Here is a 15,698-nt window from a genome sequence, read left to right on the forward strand (position 1 = left end):
TTTTTGAAGACTATGGAGGCACATAGCATGATTGTCATTCTTTTCCTGATTTTAGAGACTGTTAACATTTAATACCTATAGCAAATTGTGACATTCTAGTTCTATAAATATTTTATTTATTCATTAGAATACTTTCATAAAGAGACACTTCCCCACACCCACTATCTGGTTGTACTGTGATATAATTCATACAGGAAAAGAGGGATAAATATTTGGTTCTTTAGCTAGCCTTGCCAGTTTTCAAGATAATGAGTTGACTTTCTATCATCCTCCAAAAGGAGTAATTGCTTTTCATATTTTTGTGAAGCCATGGATATAAACATATTTAATATACTTCAATCTGTTATAGTCATCATTATGCATCAAAATTTTCTACCTCTTCAGGTTGATTCCAAGTCTTTTAGACACGTCCCAAGTAGTGTCTGATAGCTTCCCTACCATCTGGTGTGACAAGGGGTTCCAAGGGTCATCTTGTTCATTTCCTGCCTTATACCCAGAACCAGTCATTTCTCCAAGGAGACAGAGTCCCTTGTAGTTAAATGTGGTATTCCAAGACCACAATCTGGGTGTTAGATTGTGGAGGGTGTTAGATTGTAGGTCATTGCAAAGAATTTTGCAGTGGACATATCCAAGGATAAAATAAGATCAAATACCTCATGTGTTTATACTGAAAGTTCCAATTCAATTATGAAAACATCAAGCTTTTACTTAACTTCTTTTCTATTACTTTAGTATCTCTTTTCTTCCATATCAAAAATCCTGATTCTCAAGGAACCGGAGACAAAGGAGACGATAGAATTGTTCTCAGGGACAAAAGAGATGACTGACCTAAATATCGTATGATTACTTATTTGTCTTATATTATACACCTAATAGTCTTAGGATAGCAATTATAAGATGAACAGCAATATGATTGCTGCAGAGATTATTCTCATCTCCACTTTTAAGAGCTGTACAGTAGCTACACTATCAGAGGATATAGCTCTAAGCATTCTCTGTTAGTATTTAGTCATCTTAGTCCTAGGGGACTGCTGAACCTAATGGGGCTTCTCTGGTGGTTCAGATGGTAGAGAATCTGCATGCAATGTGGGAGACCTTGGTTCAATCCCTGGGTCAGGAAGATCCCCAGGAGAAGGGAAAGGCTACCCATGCCAGTATTCTTGCCTGGAGAATTCTATGGACAGAGGAGCCTGGCAGGCTACAGTCTATAGGGTCGCAAAGAGTTGGACACAACTGAGCGACTACACTTTCACTTCTGTACTTAATGTTCACCAACAATCCTTAAGTCAGTCAATATCTGTCTAATTATTTTGTTGTCTGAAGCACATTTTCTGGAAGATTTCACAAGAAGGAATCATGGAAATAATATTCCCTGAGATCTGTGCCGATTATACTTGAAAGTTATGCTGGATTTTAAGAAATCTTGATTCACACTTGTTTCCTTGAAGATCTTAAATTTGTTGCTTCATAGTTTTCTCACATAGAGCATTAGTGTCAAGATGTATAATAATCTAATTTTTTTCCTTATAAATTATATACTTTTTCTTTTCTAGATACTCAAAGGATATCTTCATTTTCTTTAGAGCTGAGTGACATGTCTTGGTGTTGATCATCATAAGTCAGTACTCTAAGGGTAGATGGTATGTGCTTTAAATATTTAGTTTCAAATCTTTAATTTCAGAAAGGTTCTCCTATTATCCATACATTCTATTTTCTTTTCCTATCTTCAGTATTTAGTGTGTTCTTTCAAATCATTTTCTGTTTATCTTCATTTCTTTATTCTCTTTTATTTTTAAGTATTTTTATTAAAAAAGTTCACTTTGAGATAATTTTAGACTGTCAATAAAGAGATATAAAAAACGTACAAAGAATTCCTGTTTACCATTTGCCTAGGTTTCCCTAAATGTTAACATCTTTACATATCTAAAGCACAATGATCAAAATTAGGAAACTAACAAGAATGTAACTCTATTATCTAATCTATAGGCCTTAAATTTTTTCAATTGTTTCACCAATGTCCTTTTTCTCATTCACTATTCAGTCTAGCATCACAGATGTCTGTCTGTCTCTTTAGTCTCCTTTAACTTTGAACAGTTCCTCCATCTCTCCTTATCTTTTGTATTTTTGAAGAGTATTGGTCAGTTATTCATAGACTGTCCCCCAGTGTGGGTTTATCTGATAAAAGAGATTTAAGGAATTGATTCACATAATTATAGAGACTGGCAAGTCCAAAACTGGAGGTTGTGTCAGCAGACTGAAGACCCAAGGAAAAGTGGATGCTACAGTTCAGGTTCAAAGGACATCTGCTGACAGATGCTTGGGTGAGGTCAGGCTTTGTTCTATTAAAGCCTTCAACTGACTGGATGAAGCCCACCCACAGTATGAAGGGCAATCTGTTTTACTCAAAGTCCACCAATTTAAATGTTAGCCTCATCCAAAAACACCCTCACAGAAACATCTAGAATGATATTTGATCAAATACCTGAGTACTCTGGCCCAGCCTAGTTAACACATAAAATTACCCACCACAGTCACTAATTCAGTTTGTGTTACTTGCAGCCAAAAGCATTTCAGATACATAGTGCTATTTGAAATCTGTGAAAACCACTTAGATAGTCCAAACATTTCTCATTCTAGTTCACCTCAGTTATAACCACACAAAGTATTTTTCTACTGTCTATATTTATCCTTTTATCTTCTATATTCTCAACCAAGATCTATGCCTCTGAAAATCCTAGCATTACATTGTATATCAAAGGTCCTAGGAAACACTGATAAATATCTATGTGCTTTTCAACAGAGAATTATTCTTTCAAATTTTTATTCACATGTTTGTTAAGGTATAGTCCTGTGATCTCTAATACAGTAGCCGCCGTCTATGGGGTCACACCGAGTTGGACACGACTGAAGTGACTTAGCAGCAGCAGCTACATATGACAAATGAGCATTTGAAATGTGGATGGTTTGAACTGAGATGTGTGATAAGTATAAAACATTAATACACATCGAATTTTTATTTAATTAAAAGATGTAAGATATCTCAATAATTTTTTTTACATTTATTGCATGTTGAAATGATAAGATTTTGGATCTATGAGGGGTCAAATAAAATATACTAATAAATATATTATTAAAATTAATTTTGATCTTTTTACTTTTTTAATGTGACTACTAGAAAATTTCAAATTACACATATGAATTGCATTTGTGGCTCACATTATCTTTAAAATGGGCAGGGGTGGTATATACATAGAAAGAATTTTCTTAAAAAATTACTGTCATTTTGTAATTTATCAATATTGCATGTACATTTTACTTGGATTTAAAATTTTTATTCAAAAATATATTGACTTGTTTTATTATTTTTTTTAAAAGGCTAGCCAGAACACTGTTCAGAGTTCAGAAAAACAAAAATTATAATGAAAAATCCTATGTGTAATGAAAGGGTTATAAGAACAGAGAATCAGCACTTTGTGTCCAAAAAGTTTAGCAATTTTCCCAGCTCACTGAATTGTGGGAACTCAGCTTTTCCAGGGAATAAATATGCTATTTTTAACATTTTTATTATACAATTTGTCACAGGCTGTCTCATGAGAGTATCAACAATCAGTTTCAAACAGAATCCAACCACAAACACTTCTCCACATGTGACTTGGAACATCTGTCCTGCTCGAGTCCTGTCCACATCAGGCGAGGACTGGTCTGCTTTTGATTCTTCCTCCCCTAAAATCCTTTGTCCTACTTCCCACACTGAACATGAGGTAGGGTGAAAACCATCTTCTAGGGCCAGCCTTCAGCAGGTCTAAGTCCTTGGCTTCCCCTCACTGAAGACTGAGACCCTTTTGGATGGAGGCAAGTGCTGCATTCCAGGGATATCACTGACTCAGTGATTTATGTGGCATTTCCCCTAATGATTCCAGATGCAAGCTTTGATCTAGCAGAAAAATCCAACCAGGCACCTCCTTGCTGTAGAGTTCATCATATCTGCCCTGAGCAGAATGCTTCAAGCAAGAGGTACAGACTCTCAGGAGACTACATCTTCACATAATGAAGAAAAGGCTCATGACTGGAAAAATAAAAAAAGAAAATATGCTCATTTATTCAAGGGCACTGAGGCCATCAAAGACACCAAAAGAGGGTGACCTAGTGGGATGGAGAGAATTACATAAAGGGAACCCAGGAGTCCTAACTCCTCTTAAGCAATATCAGTCTTTTGAAGTTAGACACTCAACTATTAACAATGCATTCATGATGGTGGCTATCTAAATAACTTCCATGCTAGCTGCTTTCCTAACAGAAAAAGACCTTTAGTGAAGCAAAACTATCCCCAAATTATGCTTTCCAAGAGCAGAACTCCATACCAGTTTTTTTCTTTAAATCAGGGCATACACAGAAAGTTCTAGTTCATGTAAGAAGTCGAGTCTTCAGAATAGCACGCGTGCAAGCAAATGCTTGTTTGACACTTCAGCTCATCCCAGTGGAACAAGGAGACACACTGCATCTCTCACTCCTGTGTGATTCACATGAGGAAATACGTACTTAGGTGTTTTCAGCAATGATAACTTGACTCACAAGAAAGCATTTGCCTTAATAGGAAACAGATCTCATTTTTAAGAAGATAATTATGAAAGTAGCTGAAAGTATTTAAGCAGAATTGATAGGAATAAAAATCCACTGTTAGAGTAAATACATTTGAATGAATACATGCCATTCCTTTATTATTTTACATGTTATTAATATTAAATATTAACATACTGTTCCTTTTGCCACACTTGTAATATGACAATTATGACAGAAAGAGAGTGAAAGTTTCAACTTGAGTTAGACTCAAGTTAAAATCACTGCTATCATAGCTTTTAAATTCAGTCTTTTAACTGCAATGGCAATGTTACATGTAGTATATGTATATATTTTGTACATAGGGCATGATTTTTATTTCCGGACTTTTACAAGGAGTATTGCACAGTTTTTATGTCATTACATAGTAGTCTTCACAGTATTTCTATGAAGAATGTTTAATGGATGAACAAATCAATGAACTACAAGGAAGCAATAATGTTGGAAAATAAAGAAAAGAAATTCTGCAAAGTCACTATAGTATCTCCATTGGAAGGATGTTCTCACAATATGCCTTTTAATTTTAATACCTAACGATAATTCATGCAACTTGTGGGTAAGGTGTGCCATCTTATGTAGTTAGTGAATGGTCTTCCACATCAACAGAGGGAGTTTCTGTTGTTTGGTTTTTCCCTTTGGAGGAAGAAAAATCTAAATGACAGGCTACAACCTGGGAAGGAGAACCAGCACCAATGCCTACATTGCAGGACCATGATCACGTTCTTCCTCTTAACAAAGATGTTGTTGGAGCAATGACTAGATAAAATATTTACATCTATTTTTAAAAAGCCAGGTCCTTAACACTGAAATGCTTCTTTCAACACTTCACTGGATTTTGCCCATGTTGAAATCCCCTCTAACCAGGCAGATAGGCTATATTCTTAAAGTCCATTGTTAGATACACAAATATCTTTCCCTATAAAAGTTGTTCTAAGAGATAGCTGAGATCCCATACTCATATACCCAAAGGCTATTTATATTATAAAGTGGCTGAAACATTATGTTTGCAATGACACCTAGTTGAAAATAATACTATATAATATTAATCATTAAGAGAGAAAAATAAAGAGGTAAAATAAGAAATATTTTCACTGAAAAGTAGCTCTTAAGAAGTTTTAACTGGAAAAAGATAAGGAGATAGAATTTTATGCTTACTTCCAAAGATTTTAGAGCTTGATCATATTTTTTTTTATAATGTCTACTTTCAGTTGTTTAATAATTTGATGCATTTGTTAATTTAACGTAAGCTCGAGGAGTCTAGGGACTTGTCAATTTTGTCATTATATCTCAGTACCTAGGATAGTATCTGACATATAGTAGATGCTCACTAAATACTGCATTCTCTCATTCATTCAGCAAACATTTATTGAACATCTGCTATGTGCCTGCCACTATATAGAAACTAGCAATATAATAAAAAGAAGTGAGGAAAAACCAGTCTCCACCTTCATGAAGTTATTCTCTATTGGGAAAAGAGAAACTCACTAATGAATCTCACTAATGAATGTAAACCTGAGTTCAATCCCTGCGTTGTTAAGATCCCATGGAGGAGGGCATGGCAATCCACTCCAGTATTCTTGCCTGGAGAATCCCATGGACCAGAGAAGCCTGGGGGACTATGGTCCATAGGGTTGCAAACAGTCAGACACGACTGAGTGACTAAGCACAGTGAATTAAACATCCAGAGTTAGCCAAGTGCTCTAAAGGAAAGAGTTACTTTGTCATGATTAGCACACATTTTTCTCCTTTTGGTTCAAAACTGCTATGAAGGTGAAGAAGAAATACAATTCTCCTGAGGAAAACTGAAAGGCTAAAGGGCAATAAGAAAGGAGATTATAAAGAGTATGTGCAATCAAGAAAAGAATAAACTTTCCAGAGATGCAGTGAACCAAGCTGAGAGAATGGAAAGACAGATGAAACACAGCACCCCTCCGAGAAAATGAGGTGAAAGGAGAGAATGTGAGGCGGAGATGCCCTCCCTAGGGCAAGAAGCGATGCAGTCCAGAGTGGGTCAATGGGTGTAGAATGGTGGGGGATGAGGGAGCAGAAATGTCGCATCATTCAAATACACAAGATGTTTCACCCTTAGCAAGTTCCTCTGTTGTCTTTCTGAAAAGTTAATTTTATGATTTAGACAAATATGTCTCAACTTAATAACGTTATCTTTACAATTGAGTTCTAGAAGACTAATGGAAGGAGAGATGTAAGGGTGTAACTGACACTCTATTATTAGAGTTCGGTGAGGCATCAGCGTGAACTGCCTCTAACACAGCGGTGCTCCTTCCCACTCACCAACCAGCCCTGCTCACTGCGTCCGACCTGCTGTTCTGTTCAGACGGCTTGGCCACGTCCCTCTCTCCATGGCGTCATCACTGGCTCTCCTGTGTCTGTCATCCTTTGTCCCCATGAGTCTGTCAGAATGACCCAGAGCCAACACACTAGTCCCCCTGCTGCATAGAGGGATGGAGCATCTTCCTGATGGTATGAAGGAGGCTACATATTTCCGGTAGAGAAAGAATTAACAGTGACTTTTAGAGGTTCTGGCATCAGGGTCTTTGTTTGGTGGAATGTGGTCAATACAGTTCATGGATTTCTATTTTGTTCTTTTGCCTTTTCAAAATTTTAACCCAAGTGTCAAGAACTTTGAGGGATAGGACATGTTGTTTTCAAGAGAGGCAGAAAGATGCAGGATTGTGTTGCAAAATAGTTACAAAACTATCTCCAGCATTTCCTGATGAGATGTATCCCAGATAAGGAGGTCTGCCTATTTGCAAGATGAGGTTAAAGTTCAAAGCAGCAAGTGCATAATGGGGTTACTTTTTCTTTCTTTCTCTTTTGATGTATACCCATGCTTCCCCGGTGGCTCAGATGGTAAAGAGTCTGCCTACAATGCAGGAGACCAGGGTTCAATCCCTGGGTCAGGAAGATCTCGTGGAGAAGGGAATGGCAAGCCACTCCAGTATTCTTGCCTGGAGAATCCATGGATAGGAGCGTGGAAGGCTGCAGTCCACGGGGTCACGCAGAGTTGAACACGACTGAGACACACACACATGGTACATGTGTGTGCACGCGCGCTGTCTTCAGAGGGGAGGACTCTGGACACCTTTTGCTTCGGGAAACAGCTTAGCCACAAGAGAGACTGGATCATATGGCTTCAAAGAATAACGCATGTTTGATGTTAAGTTTAAAACACGTTTAAATATCCATCTGTCAGCCACAAGCCCATGGAAATCTTATGACTGCTAAGTCAAGAGAGGCCCCCTATCTAAAACTTAAATGCAAGTAAGTCTTCCTGTGTTGACTAAGTACCAGAAAAAGATGGAGGGAGAGTTGACACAGTTAGCTTCTTAGCATCTGGGCCCCCAAGGTTTTCAAGGGGAACAGTAGAAAGCTATTTCCTACAAAACCTAAATGAAGCATAACTCTGCAGATGCAATTATTTCTCTTTACGGTCCAAAGCGCCAGCTGGGTAGGCTCAAGAACCATTTGGTGCTCAGGGGGCAGTTTGTCAGGCTGTCTCCTCTGTTTGCTGCCACGCACTCCAAGTGCTGAAGGACATAGTGAAGATGCTGAAGCCACCACCCTTCTCCTCCTCACTTCGGTAGTTGAAAAAATATTTTTTCAGCTTTAAAAACTGTTGCCATTTTTGCTTGTGGAAAACATACCTGATCACATTATTCTAATTTTTTTTTCAGTAACAGAATCATTCTATTCAGCAGCTTAGAAAATAAGACAGGCAACAGAAAAAGTAATAGCTTACTTTCTAAAACAGAAAGCAACAAAAAAACCCAAGTGCTATACAGCAGATACTCTACCAACAAAACAAAATCTGTCTCTAGAGGGATGATACAAATATGGCTTTCTTGGGCATATTCTGCAAAATTCAGCATTTTTGTAAGTTTCATCTGTAATCACTTTATAAATTTCTGATCACTCGGTTTTGATTTTTCTCTAACTGGAAGTGTAACAAGTCAGTGCCTTTACAAGAGAAGCGCAGGCTGCCGCATTGAACCGTGTGGGTAGCTCTGGGGTTGCTGACTAACTGCCCTGCATGCAGGGTACCCAGGTAAGCACGATAAGTAGGTGAAGAACAGCAGGGTGCCAAATCTCTGCTTTCTAAGTGAAGACCCGATGCTGCTGTCATACAGAACAGGGGAGACTTCTTCAGAGCTGCTTCACAAGAGAACCAAGGTAGAGATTATGGTCACAGTTTTTATACAGGATTCTCTAATCATATTTTCACCTGTAATAGTACTGTGGGCTGTTTTAATCTTCATCAATTTAGTATCAAATATCAGAAGTATTCATTTGGGTTACTAATTTGTTAATAGAAAATTGTGAGCAATCTTCCCCAAATATCTTTAGGGTCACTCTCCAATGCCAATAATTTGGGCTCCTGCTTGCACTTATCCTGAGGAGGCTTAGAGATGGAATAATTGGAGAGACTGAGATAAGTGAGGAGAATAACAGGGCCAAGAGACCACTAGTGAAGGTTTGTCCTTAAAAAAGAGTAAACATGAGCTCAGCGTGTGTAACAGAAGCCCTGGGCTGTGTGTTTGTAAACTAAGACTAAAAATTAATGGAGCTGACAGACTCTAGAAGGAGCTTCCAATCTGCTCTAAAAAACTCTTCCTCAAAGAAAAAAGATGTCAGGGCCCCTGGGTCTAAGCAGTATAAATCTGTATGAACACCCATCATTACTTCATCAGAGACTGCAGACATTAGCTTACTGCAGCCTCATGAAACTCAATCAGTTTCCCTGATCCTTCCTATTAAATAAATGGTGTGTTGCAAGCAGTCACATTGTCACATTGTTCTAAACAACAACAACAAAAATTGAAGTGCCAAGTCTTACGTGGCTGTTCAGTCAGTCATGTCCGAGTCTTTGTGACACCATGCACTGTAGCCCACCAGGCTGCTTTGTCCATGGAATTTCCCAGGCAAGAATGCTGGAGTGAGTTGCCATTTTCTTCTCCATGGGATCTGTCAACCCTAGGGATCGAACCTGGGTCTCCTGCTTTGGCAGGCAGAGAAAGCCTGCCAAGTCTCATACAAACTTAATATTACTAATTTAAACGCAGTCACTATCAGATAAACTTAAAGTGACAATTTCTCCCTGAGATAAAATACCTAAAGTGTCTATGTCTTCTCAGACAGCTGAAGGTCTCTGTTATCTCCTCCTCCCTTTGGAGGAAATCAGAAGGGTCTACTCTTGACTTGTCTGAAACAGCCTTGAATCCAGGAAAGGCTCATTTGAGTGTCTGAGTTAACGTCCCAGTCTGCCAGACATGAAACACTCTTCCCTGGACAGCTCGTCAGCTCTTCTACAAAAGGTGAGTCCAGTGGGACTCAAATAACAATGGACATGGGGAAGATGCAAACATAGTTCTAAAATGGTGTTCATGATACTGGATAGTCAATACTTCTGATATTAAAGATAAGATGTTTTTGGAATATACACCATCTTTTTAAAATTTCTTTCTTAATTGAAGGATAATTGCTTTACAGAATTTTGTTTTCTTGTCAAGCATCAACATGAATCAGCCATAGGGAATATACACCATCTTAACTAGCTTAGAGGTAACTCCAAAGAATGAATGAAGACCAGGGGAAGACTTACTTAATTGTTCATATAAATGTTACTTTCCTTAGACTGCAAGAGAGAAAATTTCTTTCTGAAATATTTGCCTAGGAACTGAGAACGATCCATCTGCTTGTGCCTACTTCTTGTCAGAGGGATGGTCTCAAAAAGTTATTATATAAAGTTATTGGTGGTGGGGAGAGTGATGTGGGAATTGAATTATAAATATGTATCTTTCAGAAAAGTGGGGTTGAACATTCAATTGTATAACTTGAATGAACAAGGACAGAAATCTTCATTTAAGGGAACACTCAGGGGGTAGGGAGAGGTGGAGGGAGAGAGGGTTAGAAATGGGAGAAGTTTTGCTTCTATCTGGTCAATTTATTGAACAATGATTATGCGCTAGGCATTGCCAGCTTGGGTTTCTACATGGGGTCCATTTCTCCTGCATGTTTTTTGTACTGTGGTATCTTCCATTAATATATGCTCAGTCATGTCTGACTCTTTGAGGCCAGACTCTTCTGTCCATGGAATTTTCCAGGCAAGGATACTGGAGTGGGTTGCCATTTCCTATTCCAGGGGATCTTCCTGACCCAGAGATTGAACCCACGTCTCTTGGGCCTCCTGCATTGACAGGCGTATTCTTTACCACTAGCACCACCTGAGAAGCTCCTTCCATTAATATCCACCACTGTAAATCCATAAATGAAAATTCAGGAGTTTGAGCATCCTTTCCTAATCAAACTAAGGGAGCCTGTGGTAGGGAGTGAGAAAACCAGGAGATGCGGACTACAGTCTGGTTTTGCAAGAGACCATAAAACCCTGGACCAAATTATTGAATTTCTCTGGGTCCTGATTTTTCTTACCTATAATGTAAGGGAACTGGAAGTTACAGATTGCAATTCTCAAACTATGGCATTTTGGCAAGGGGTCCATGAGTCTACGTGAAGTTCTGTTTACCATACTGATGAGAGCAAACATATGTATTTCCACTTTGCAAATGTGTTGAGATGTTCTGATTAGGAAAATGCAAACTTACTGAATGAATTCAAAAATTATATTATCTGCCCAGTCAGAAGATGTTAAAAGCATGAGGTCATGCAGGTATTCAAGAATAAATTAAGGGGTCTTCACACTAGACAACACTGGGATCCACCCAATTACATGACAGAGAAGATCTCAATATTGTTTCACTGCTATTCTTGAAACTCCACTGTGAAAGGAAAGATTCTCGTTTCAGGCAAGAGTTGAAAGTGTTTTCCTTTCACTAACACTTTTAATCCTCAGCATCCACATTCCAAGTCAGAATGGCAACCCGTGAGACACTCTCAATGTACCTTCATTTGAACAGCAGTATCAGGTTTCTAACAAGGAATCAAATCGCATTTTTGTCTAACGATGTGCATTTGGCAAGATTTGTTGAGGTGAAGTCTAAGATACAGCAAAATGGCCCATTCAGGGATCTGACATTTTATTACCTGCATGAAAAGAAGAAACAGTGATGTAATTATTGAATGATAAGTGACTTGGTCACATCAAAATAGGACTTGATGGCAAAACTGTAAGAATTTAAATCTTTGCACCGAATATAAAGTAGTTCCCATTCCTAGAATGTAGCATGTCTTAGCAGAAAATATAACCGGCCCTTGAACAATGCAGGGATTAGCATCACTGATCCTCCACACAGTAAAAATTCAAATATCTTATAGTTAGCTCTCCATATATATTGCTCCTCCATATCTGTGGTTTTAGCACCTGGTAACTCAACCAACTGTGGATTTTATAGTACTACAATATTTACTATTGAAAAAAAAATGGCATATAAATGGATCTGTAAAGTTTAAACCCATGTTGTTCAAGGGTCAACTGTAGAACGAAATCCTGAAATGGTTGTCCCAAAGAAAAAGTATTCAGAGATGGGTTTGTTTGGCAGGTAAGTTGACAACCATGTGACTAACGATGACTTTTGAGCAATCCAGGATGAGGACAGCAGACGTGTACATACAAGTGCCCATTAGAAATGGCATCTTTAGAAAGAGATATGAATGGTGTGTCTGCATGTACACATATCTGCATGTATACTTGTGAAATAAGTGGTTTCAAACAAAATCTGTGTGTCCGGTGTGGTTTGGGGGCAGTTCAAGACACCACATGTTATCCTCATCTGTGGGGTTTTTTTCTAGTGGAAGGAACAAATTGGTGGGTGTATTTCCTTCCGTTTTTATAATGTTTCTGCACCAGCTCCCAATTGCTTTTCAATTAATATTACCAGATCCCATTTCTTTTTCAGATCCAAGTCCAATTTGTGCAAGGAAGTAAAGACAGCTATTACCAAACTGCCTCAGAGATGATCAGAAAGACTAGATTCCAACTTCTGACATTTCCTGGATCTCTACCTTAATTTGTCCATAATACCCAGACACAAGAACTTTTCCCCTATTTATATTCAAAGCTATGGTAAAGTGAATGTGCTTTCCAACAAAAAGATGCCTATGAACATCTTTCTTCTTATTTTTGTTTATAGTCACCCGAATCCTACACCATTCAGGTATGACCTAAATAAAATCCCTTATGATTATACAGTGGAAGTGACAAATAGATTCAAGGGATAAGATCTGATAGACAGAGTGCCTGAAGAACTATGGACAGAGGTTCATGACATTGTACAGGAGGCAGGGATCAAGACCATTCCTAAGAAAAAGAAATGAAAAAAGGCAAAACGGTTGTCTGAGGAGGCCGTACAAATAGCTGTGAAAAGAAAAGAAGTGAAAGGCAAAGGAGAAAAGGAAAGATATATCCATTTGAATGCAGAGTTCCAAAGAATAGCAAGGAGAGATAAGAAAGCCTTCCTCAATGATCAATGCAAATAAATAGAGGAAAACAACAAAATGGGAAAGACTAGAGATCTCTTTAAGAAAATTAGAGATACCAAGGGAATATTTCATGCAAAGATGGGCACAATAAAGGATAGAAATAGTATGGACTTAACAGAAGCAGAAGATATTAAGAAGAGGTGGCAAGAATACACAGAAGAACTATACAAAAAACATCTTCATGACCCAGATAATCGCGATGGTGTGATCACTCACCTAGAGCCAGACATACTGAAATGTGAAGTCAAGTGGGCCTTAGGAAGCATCACTACGAACAAAGCTAGGGAAGGTGATGAATTCCAGTTGAGCTATTTCAAATCCTAAAAGATGATGCTGTGAAAGTGCTGCACTCAATATGCCAGCAATTTGGAAAACTCAGCAGTGGCCACAGGACTGGAAAAGGTCCGTTTTCATTCCAATCCCCAAGAAAGGCAATCCCAAAGAACGCTCAAACTACTGCACAATTGCACTCACCTCACACACTAGTAAAGTAATGCTCAAAATTCTCCAAGCCAGGCTTCAACAATACGTGAACCGTGGACTTCGAGATGTTCAAGCTGGTTTTAGAAAAGGCAGAGGAACCAGAGATCAAATTGCCAACATCCGTTGGATCATCAAAAAAGCAAGAGAGTTCCAGAAAAACATCTACTTCTGTTTTATTGACTATGCCAAAGCCTTTGACTGTGTGGATCACAACAAACTGTGGAAAATTCTGAAAGAGATGGGAATACCAGACCACCTGACCTGCCTCTTGAGACCTCTGTATGCAGGTCAGGAAGCAACAGTTAGAACTGGACATGGAACAACAGACTGGTTTCAATTCAGGAAAGGAGTATGTTAAGGCTGTATAGTGTCACCTTGCTTATATAACTTATATGCAGAGTACATCACGAGAAACGCAGGGCTAGATGAAACACAAGCTGGAATCAAGATTGCCAGGATCAATCTTGATCAATAACCTCAGATATGCAGATGACCCTACCCTTATGGCAGAAAGCAAAGAAGAACTAAAGAGCTTCTTGATGAAAGTGAAAGAGGAGAGTGAAAAAGTTGGCTTAAAGCTCAACAGTCAGAAAACTAAGATCACGGCATCTGGTCCCATCACTTCATGGCAAATAGATGGGGAAACAATGGAAAAAGTGACAGACTTCATTTTTTGGGCTCCAGAATCACCGCAGATGATGACTGCAGCAATGAAATTAAAAGACGCTTACTCCTTGGAAGGAAAGTTATGACCAACCTATAAGACAGCATATTAAAAAGCAGAGACATTACTTTGCCAACAAAGGTCTGTCTGGTCAAGGCTATGGTTTTTCCAGTGGTCATGTATGGATGTGAGAGATGGACTGTAAAGAAAACTGAGTGCTGAAGAATTGATGCTTTTGAACTGTGGTGTTGGAGAAGACTCTTGAGAGTCCGTTGGACTGCAAGGAGATCCAACCAGTCCATCCTAAAGGAGATCAGTCCTGAATATTCTTTGGAAGGACTGACGCTAAAGCTGAAACTCCAATACTTTGGCCACCTGACGCGAAGAAGTGACTCATTTGAAAAGACCCCAATGCTGGGAAAAGATTGAAGGCCAGAGGAGGAGGGGATCACCGAGGATGAGATGGCTGGATGGCATCACTGACTCGATGGACATGAGTTTGAGTAAACTCCAGGAGTTGGTGATGGACAGGGAGGCCTGGTGTGTTGCAGTCCATGGGGTCGCAAAGAGTCAGACACGACTGAGCAACTGAACTGAACTGAACTGAAATCTTACAGAATATTCAAGAGAGAAATAGGTTTTCTCCCCTCTGAGTAAATGTTATGCCTGGGCAGCGTTAAACTTGTCAAGCCCTTTTTGAACGTGAATCTCAAAAATGCTAGCTTAGACATCTGAATAGAAACTTACTGATTGTCCCCCATGAGGAAGTATGTGTAAATCACTCAGTCATCTCTGACTCTGACCCCATGGGCTGTAGCCCATCAGGCTCCTCTGTCCATGGAATTCTACACATAAGAACACTGAAGTGGGTAGCCATTCCCCTCTCCAAGGGATCTTCCCAACCCAGGGACTGAACCCATCTCCTGCATTGCAGGTGGATTCTTCACTGTCTAAGCCAATAGGAGAAAGTTATTAGGTAGTTTCAATTGAATAAAATGGTGCTGTATCCTATCTAACAGATACCGCTCTATCTTCTATGAGCTTCTATTCTAAAAGCTGTTTTCAAACTTCAGGAAATTCATTTCAGGTAATTTTTAGGGGCTATACAAAGGGGAATGAGTCTTTATGATTACTCTGCTTAAGTATAAGTTAGAATACATTCTATGAGACGACAGAATGGCAATATTACCATACACATTATGTTACTGAATAAACAATGAAGATGACCTTGTAGCTGAAGGACTACTTTCAGGTTTCTAAATGAAAGTTTTATTTTCTGCTGTGCAATGTCTCAACAAATCCGCCCCTCTCCTTTCCGTGTATGAGCTAAGACCCATGTAAACTTCTTCCTTATTTGATTTACAGACATGCATACCTTTCTGGGAAATGATTATTACTGTTGCATATAAAATTAATAATAAACATGTTTTTCTATGTTTATAATTTGCCCCTCATAAAAAAAGAAGGGGGTGGTGAAGGC

This window comes from Dama dama, chromosome 8, assembly GCF_033118175.1.
Source record: "Dama dama isolate Ldn47 chromosome 8, ASM3311817v1, whole genome shotgun sequence".
Classification (NCBI taxonomy): domain Eukaryota; kingdom Metazoa; phylum Chordata; class Mammalia; order Artiodactyla; family Cervidae; genus Dama; species Dama dama.